The sequence below is a fragment of the Barbus barbus genome (genome assembly GCF_936440315.1).
Source record: "Barbus barbus genome assembly, chromosome: 22".
Taxonomy (NCBI): Eukaryota; Metazoa; Chordata; class Actinopteri; order Cypriniformes; family Cyprinidae; genus Barbus; species Barbus barbus.
This window is the reverse complement of record NC_136750.1, coordinates 19,035,430-19,043,305: the sequence shown is the minus strand read 5'-3', so window position 1 is coordinate 19,043,305 and position 7,876 is coordinate 19,035,430. Positions and strand designations below refer to the sequence as shown.

Genomic DNA, 7,876 nt, shown 5'->3' with positions numbered 1-7,876 from the left:
TCTATAAATATTATTATTTAAACAGACAAAAACTTTTAAATTTTGATGTTTTTATTTAATGTCTTACAATTATTTCCTCCAGAAATGTTCAATTAAAAACAAATAGTCATTAAAATATATTGCAACTTTACAATGAGCACAAGAATAAAAAACAACCAATGCTATGAGGTAATTGAACAGTTTTATGATTCCGATTGAGAGAATAGATCATTTTAACTCCCTTACAAGTGCCTATTAATACTCTTCTCTTACATCACCAGGTTAGTGCCAAGCAGCAGAGGTTTTAATACCATTATTAAATCCATCCTGCGTTTTTCAAACACTTCTAACTATGCCTGTTTGGTGAGCCATGCATGCATGAGTCTTCATTCTCAGTGTGACAGCAGCCTCACTCCCGTTGAGACCTTCGTGCTCCAGTGGCAGTGACATGACAAACTTCTACATCAGCCCCAAGCTTATGCAGCTCATCCAGCCAGATCGGTTGCTTTTGAGACAGACGGTCATTAGGACCCTTCACTTCCACCAGCTAGGAGAACACAACTCAAATGAGGAACGATGTTAATAACCCCTACTTTACAAATCCATTATTTCCATTGTTTCTTAACATTATAATCTTATTAAAGCAGTAAAACAAGTCACATTTTCAAAAGTTGAATACATTCCTAACCAGCAAGCTACATCTCTGACTCACCTTGTACTTCTTGTTGGACGTGCTCCAGACTACTAGATCTGGAAGCCCTCCTCTGCAATGCCTGTAGTCCTTTGCCCTTCTGAGGACCACACCACTCAGGAAGTGGCCACCCAAACATGCCACTAGAACTCTAAAACCAGACGAAGAAAACAGCAATTACACTGTGCTTGTGTATAGTTGTGAACATAATCTGGCATACACAGTATAGTCAATTATATATTTCTAATAATACAAATACTATTTGTAATAACGACAGATGAAAATATTCAATTCTAAAATACGCCGAAAGAAGAATGCTTGTCCTAGAAAGAAAAAAAATTAATCAGTGTTTTATCAAATAATGTTAAAGACACTTTTTTTAGGAGGAGGCGGACCATTAGTAGAAAAAAATGAATGAAAGAAATCGCAATGCTCAAAGTGGTAGCACTAGAAAAAAAACAAAATTGCCTTTTAAATAGATGCATTGTCTGTTTGTTTTTTTACTCTAAAAACACAGATGCACATTAGCTGGACCAGCTTTAAAATATTTTTTTGTGTAAGTTGAGCTGAAGAAACAACATTTACGATACTATAGATGTCCGATTCAACTGCTATTTTGAAATATATTATTGTAAAGTAATCTTTGCAAATAGTTACGCCATTCAAGTAGACTAGAACTGCAGGAAAGCTATTACCAAGAAGGCCGTCATGTGAACAGACTTGCCATAAATATAGTCTCTGTGATTACCTGTGCCTGTTGAAGAGAGGAGAAGCGCTCCCAGTTTATCAGCACACACACTCTCCCCTCCTGTGCGTTCCACACATCAGCGAGCAGCTCCTGCAGCGTCTTGGTAGACGCCTCGCGCAACATCTCAGCATGCGCCTCGATGGCTTCCCGCCGGTTACCATAGAAACAATCAGTGTGCGAATCCAGGGGACAAGTCTGGGAAAGGGCATGCAGTCATTGATCACTGATCTGTTAGGGTGGTATGCCCTGACAATAAAGCATAACCCTAAATACGTCAAGCGCACAGCATTTATTCTTTAATTATTGTGTACCTGGTAGGGGTTTCGGAAGACATCAGGAACCCCGTCGATAAAGATGATGTCCCACATGAGGAGTCCAAAAAGGGTGGAAAATGTAGAGCCTTCTCCATGAATACCTTAAAAGAGGATTTTAGAAACATAAATTTAAAGCATAAAAGGCACAGCAGAAAGGATGTGCTTGTGTATGATGTTATGAAGAAATTTAGAATATGATTTTGAAACTATTTATTTTATGGAACACACAAAGAGTGAATCTTGAATGATGTATGGGTTGTTTATTTCCATGCAATCCCAATGAAAGAGGACTGGAGCTTTCAATCTTTTCAGGTTTAAATACGAGTGATCTACAGGATTCATCCTCTATATAAGTTTTCTGAAGTAATAAAATAGCTTTGGAACAGAGAACTGGAAACAATTTAAATAGTTTTCACTGAAAATCAGTACATGACTTAAGTAGCAATGTCAGATTTATAAAAAAAAATTGTTTGCTTGATTCAGATCTTTTCAATTAATCACTTGATCTGGTTCACAAACCAGTCTGAATGATTCAAACATCTGTACATCTCTTATGACTGCACTAAGGAGAGCTAGGCTAGTAGGGAATATGTCAAGTTTATCATGAAATGAGCTACATTCTTCAAAATTTCTTCTTTTGTGTTCCACAGAAAAAAACATTGTCTTTATAAGGTTTGATTCATTGAGTGAACGATTCCTCAATTTCTTCAAAAACAATTCCTTCATATAATGGTGCACAAACAATGTGATGCCAGACCTTGATCAAAACCAAGTGTTCTGTAGTGTTCCAGAGTCAGTTCCTCAACAGAACACATGACCATAGTCCCTCGTCCCTCTGTGGAGCCTTCATCCTCATTGGCCGCTCTGAGGAACACTGATTTGCCCACACCACCCTCATGAGGAAAGAGCTGGCCTCGAATGTCACCTGTTAAAACACTCCTGTTAAAATCTTGTTACTGTGTAGTTATTGTTAACTAAAACTACTAAACATTAAAATGCAAAAAAAATATATATAAAAATCAAATGAAAATCTTAAACTTGACAAACTTAAAAATGAAGATTAGAATACAAAAAAAAATTGAAGTACTAAACAAAATTGTCAAAAGCACATAATTATTAAAATTAACATTAAAATGAGAACAGAAAATAAAAAAAATACAAATTCAAAATGACTAAATACTACAAAAGTATTTTCATAATACTAAAAAACACTGCTGTACATCTTTCCAAAAATTCATCCACATTTTCCAATAAATTAACTTAGTAATTAGTGACCACAAAATAATATGCATAGAATAACGCTGTATTGCGGTGTTCCCCATGTCGAACTGAGCACTCACATGAGTGACATCCTTTACGTGCACAGTGGGCAGATCTCAGAGCAGCAGACGGTATTTCTTCAAGCTAGCAGATTCCTTCATTCGGGAAGCTCGCTGGTGAAGTGACAATTTGTGGCCTGTTTGAACCAGAGGGTCATTCAGTCCATCCTGGATAGCACAAATAGCCTTGATACAAAAGGTGTCGAAATCAATCAGTCCTTTGGAAGAATGCTTGTGTATCCCACACAAAAGTAACATTTAATCAAATGAGGTACCTGCTCATGTTTTTTAAGGTGTTGCTGGAGATTGAGAGCAAGTCTGTGCCACCAGCGCCCCCTACTGTCCACACAATACACTGACTGGGACAGAAGATTCCTGAGCTCCTCCACAGCATCCTACAAAAGATAAATAATTGAACTAACTCATGTAAAATCAGTATATAGGATAAAGTGTTTACAATGGCATCATTAATTCCACGTTTTTCCATGGTTTGTGTATTCACCCACCTCATAGCGGCGAGGTCTTTGTAAAATCTCAACTCCTCGAGACAGTATCCGAGTGTAGGTCCAGCCCACAGTGAAACACCACAGAAAAACAGGCAGTTGTTCTTGATGACTGCACACATATTGAGACTCAATCCATCTTAAAACAGCAAACAAATTCAATGAAAGATACATTTTCATTTTCAAACCTTAAGTCACAGGAGTCTTTCATCTCCTCCCAGGTGGACTTTGCTGTAGCATAGAGGACATGGGCGTCCTCGCAGCTGCCTGTCTGCATTGCAGCAATCACTTCCTGCAGTGTACACTTCGCTGTTTCATACCTGTACAGAAGAATATGTATAGAATCTAACATTTTAGAATAATAAAAGAGACAATACTGTACATAACAAATATTGCCAACTTAAAATGTGACCCTGGACCACAAAACCGGTCATAAGTGTCAATTTTTCAAAATTGAGATTTATACATCATATGAAAGCTAAATTAATAAGCTTTCCATTTATGTATGGTTTGTTATGATAGGACAATACTTGACCGAGATACAACTATTTGAATATCTAGAATCTGAGGGTGCAGAAAAATAAAAATATTGAGAAAATTTCCTTTAAAGTTGTCCAAATGAAGTTCTTAGCAATGCATATTACAAATCAAAAATTAAGTTTTGATATATTTACAGTAGCAAATTTACAAAATATCTTCATGGAACATGATCTTTACTTAATATCCTAATGAGTTTTGGCATAAAAGAAAAATCTATAATTTTGACCCATACAATGTATTTTTGGCTATTGCTACAAATATACCCCAGTGACTTAAAACTGGTTTTGTGCTCCAGGGTCACAAATGTATGTTTTAGAGGCAAATCTCACAAAACCTGTCAAGAATATATACAGGTCATATTTCAGCCCAAAATCAAAATAAAGAAATAAAAAATACACTTTAAAATTTAATTATGTCAAAAATTATGTTTAAATTTGTTTATATTAAAATATTTACATATCATGGTAGTATTTGTTCTACTTCCTACAATTTATCCTTGTTTAGTTTTTAAATATCTGTATTACAAAAATGCATTATAATTTTAATTGCTGTACATAATTGTCATGGAAATAATGCAAAAAATCATAATCGTCCTAAAATAGACAAATAGGATCATCCTTTTACATTTTTTTTCTATTTTTAAACGTTTTCGTTTATCTATACACCTTTTGTCACTTGAGCAAAGTATGATTATAAAAAAATATAAAACTGACCTGATGAGGTCATCCCAGTCCTCAAACAGTCTGGTTGAGCCATTTACTGTGTACTCTGGGAAAGCTAGGCAGCCAGAATTGACAAGCAGAATGGCGTAGAGCTGCCCCTGACCTCCAGCAGCCATCTCCTCCTCCTCTAAAGAGTCTGTGAGGGAGAACAGGAGCAGGACACGGGAGAACACAGCACGTGACCTGCAGCACAGACGCACACAGGAACCTGCAGCCTGCTTGGCCCTGAAAAAGACAAGCTTGGTGTATAATTCACTTACATCACTCATGACAGGACTTTTGTCATATCTCTTATGGCTGTATTTATTTGATCAAAAAAACAGTAATATTAGCAAATATTCTTAAAATTTTAAATAACTTTTCAATTTAAATATATATTTAAAAATCTAATTTATTCCCATGGTGGCAAAGTCGACTTTTCAGCAGCCATTACTCCAGTCTTCAGGGTCACACGAGCCTTCAGAAATCATTCTAATAGTCTGTTTTGGTGTTCTTATTATTATCAAATATTATCAAAACATTTGTTGCTTAATATTTTTTGGGAAATCGTGATCACTTTCTCAGCATTATTTGATTAACACAAAGTAAAAAAAAAGTTAATTTGAAATAGAAATCTTTTTAATCTTAAATCTTTACTGTCACTTTTGATCAATTTGCATCCTTGCTGGATAAAAGTATCAATTTCTTACAAAAAGAACATCTTATTGTTCGCTAACATTTACATGGTACTGCATATGTCAGTGTCACCTACCTGTATGTAAATTTTACATCTATGACGTTAAAAACGTTTGTTGTTCCTCTAGAACAAAGTGCAAATCTTTATGTGCTGATAGTGTGTGTTATACATCTAACCTCTTGAGAATGACTGCAGCCGTGTTATTTTGACCGACAAAGAGTGATCGTTGTTTCCCCAGCTAGAGTAGCCCAACTGCTGTTTCTGAGTCCCATTCCCTCCACGGCCAAGGTGAAATGTTTTGGCCAGGTTTCTGAGCTCCGGTGCAGGCAGCAGATCCAAAACTTCTTGGATATCATGAAGTTTAGATTCTGTCACAGGAAAGAAGTCATGGGCTGAAGATAAATATGTTGCCTGATACTTAACTACAGCTTATGGTTTAAACTGTTGACATTTTGGTTGACAAATCACATCACTAACCTGTTTGTAAGAAGCCACATGTGACCAGCTCTTGAATGACAGGTCTGAGCTGATCTCTGTGTATTCCAACTTACTGACCTGAAGCCATTTCAGCTTCCTTTGAAACAGACGGACATAAAGCATCTGACCAGGAACTACAGGAAAGGGAGAGACAGGTCTGCATTAGTACGAACATACACTACTGTTCAAAAGTAGGGCAAAACTGAATTTTAAGCAGCTATTACACACATCACATGACCTTCAGAAATTATTCTAATATACTGATTTGATGCTTAAGTTACATTATTATCAGAAATAAAAACAGTTGTGCTGCTTTAAGGGTTAGTTCACCCAATAATGAACATTGTTATTATTTACTCGTTCCAATCCTGTATACGTTTCTTTCTTATGTTAAAAATAAAAGAAGGTTCTTTGAAGAATACTGGTAATCAAAGAGTTGATGGCCCCCATTGACTTCCATAGTATTTCTTTCTCTACTATGGAAGTCAATCGGGACCAACAACTGTTTCGTTCTTCAAAATTCTTCATAATATTTTCTTTTGTGTTCAACGTAAGAAAGAAACTTATACAGGTTTGGAATGACATGAGGGTGAGTAATTAATGACAGAAATTTCATTTTTGGGTGAACTATCCCTTTAATATTTTCATGGAAACCATGATGCACTTTTTTTTCAGGATTCTTTGATGAATGAAAGTTTTTTTTTTAAATAGACATCCTTTGTAACATTATATATAATAAGAGCAGAACTGAGACTTCAAAGTGGCTGTAAAGTAGTTCCTCTACCTGAGAGCTGCTGAAAAGTGTGAATGGTTGAGAAGTCTTCCTCATTGAAGAGCATCCTATCATCCTCATTCTCCAGTGACCACAGGAATTCATGTCAGCTTCTGAGTCAACATGTGGTTGACACATCCCACAAGGATACTGATAACACCACGCAGCCACAACAAGCACTGCTCATGGACATCCCGGCTGAGCCCTGCCCACAGAGCTCATCACATGCAGACTGTGACGTACTACAACAGCTCCAACAGCTCCAAGACTCAGCACCCAAGGACGACTTTCTGGAAAACAGCATCTCACAGCCACCGGAAACACCAGAGCCAGAGCCCTGCTCACCAGACACACTTTCCCTCTCTCCAGAATCTCCACTTCTAAGCCTCTCACAGAAAATGGAGGAACTGGTGTATGCTGGGACCAAACTCTCCCACTCTTTTGCTGCAAGCCCCCAGATATCAACTAAAAAACGGCGGGCCCCACAACCACCAAAGACTGCAGGCCCAGCTCACCCTCCTCCTCCTGCGAGAGCTCTCCGGCCGCTGCCACAACGCCAGGGCCCAAACCCCTCTCCATCTGGTGTAGGTGAACCAAAAACAACTGATAACAGCTCTCAGTGATATGTGTCGGGTCCCCGCTATATTAGCCACAACATTCACAAATGTTTACAGAACAAGCGGGAACCCAGTGTGCCTGTAGCCTCCTCTATTTCTGTTTTATCACGCGATAGAAAGTCTAAGGCCTTCTCAAGCCGTACGGCTGACCCATCTAACCTGCGGCCTATAATGCATCAATCTAAGATTGCTGTAGAGACAAAATGTAAATCCATCAAGTTAGCATTTTTAAACATTCGCTCACTTAAAAATAAATCATTTCTGATCAACGATTTAATAACCACAAACAACCTGGATTTTATGTTTCTAAATGAAACATGGTTAGAAGACAGCTGCAGTTCAACAGTCCTCACTGAAACAGCCCCTCCTAACTTTAATTTTATAAGTGTCTGCAGGACTGTTAGGAGAGGTGGAGGTGTAGCTGCTCTGTTTAAAGATGTTTATCAGTGCAAGCAAATGTCATTTGGTCAGTATTCATCTTTTGAATACCTAGGTATTGTGCTGAAAGGTGCTCCACG

The 7,876-nt window shown here is 37.5% G+C and overlaps 1 pseudogene across 1 annotated transcript in view; it reads right to left on the bottom strand.

Annotated features, from left to right (window-relative positions):
- Positions 1 to 388: 388 nt before the first annotated feature.
- LOC306888668 (fanconi-associated nuclease 1-like) overlaps positions 389 to 7,876 on the bottom strand; it is an 11,312-nt pseudogene continuing 3,824 nt past the window's right edge. The window contains exons 2-14 of the transcript in view: positions 6,754 to 6,823; positions 5,970 to 6,103; positions 5,669 to 5,860; positions 4,808 to 5,041; positions 3,743 to 3,874; positions 3,558 to 3,666; positions 3,327 to 3,446; positions 3,069 to 3,237; positions 2,490 to 2,657; positions 1,730 to 1,833; positions 1,419 to 1,613; positions 692 to 821; positions 389 to 526 (exon numbers count right to left, since the gene is read on the bottom strand). The product of the transcript in view is annotated as a fanconi-associated nuclease 1-like (transcript). The remainder of the gene's footprint in view (positions 527 to 691; positions 822 to 1,418; positions 1,614 to 1,729; positions 1,834 to 2,489; positions 2,658 to 3,068; positions 3,238 to 3,326; positions 3,447 to 3,557; positions 3,667 to 3,742; positions 3,875 to 4,807; positions 5,042 to 5,668; positions 5,861 to 5,969; positions 6,104 to 6,753; positions 6,824 to 7,876) is intronic.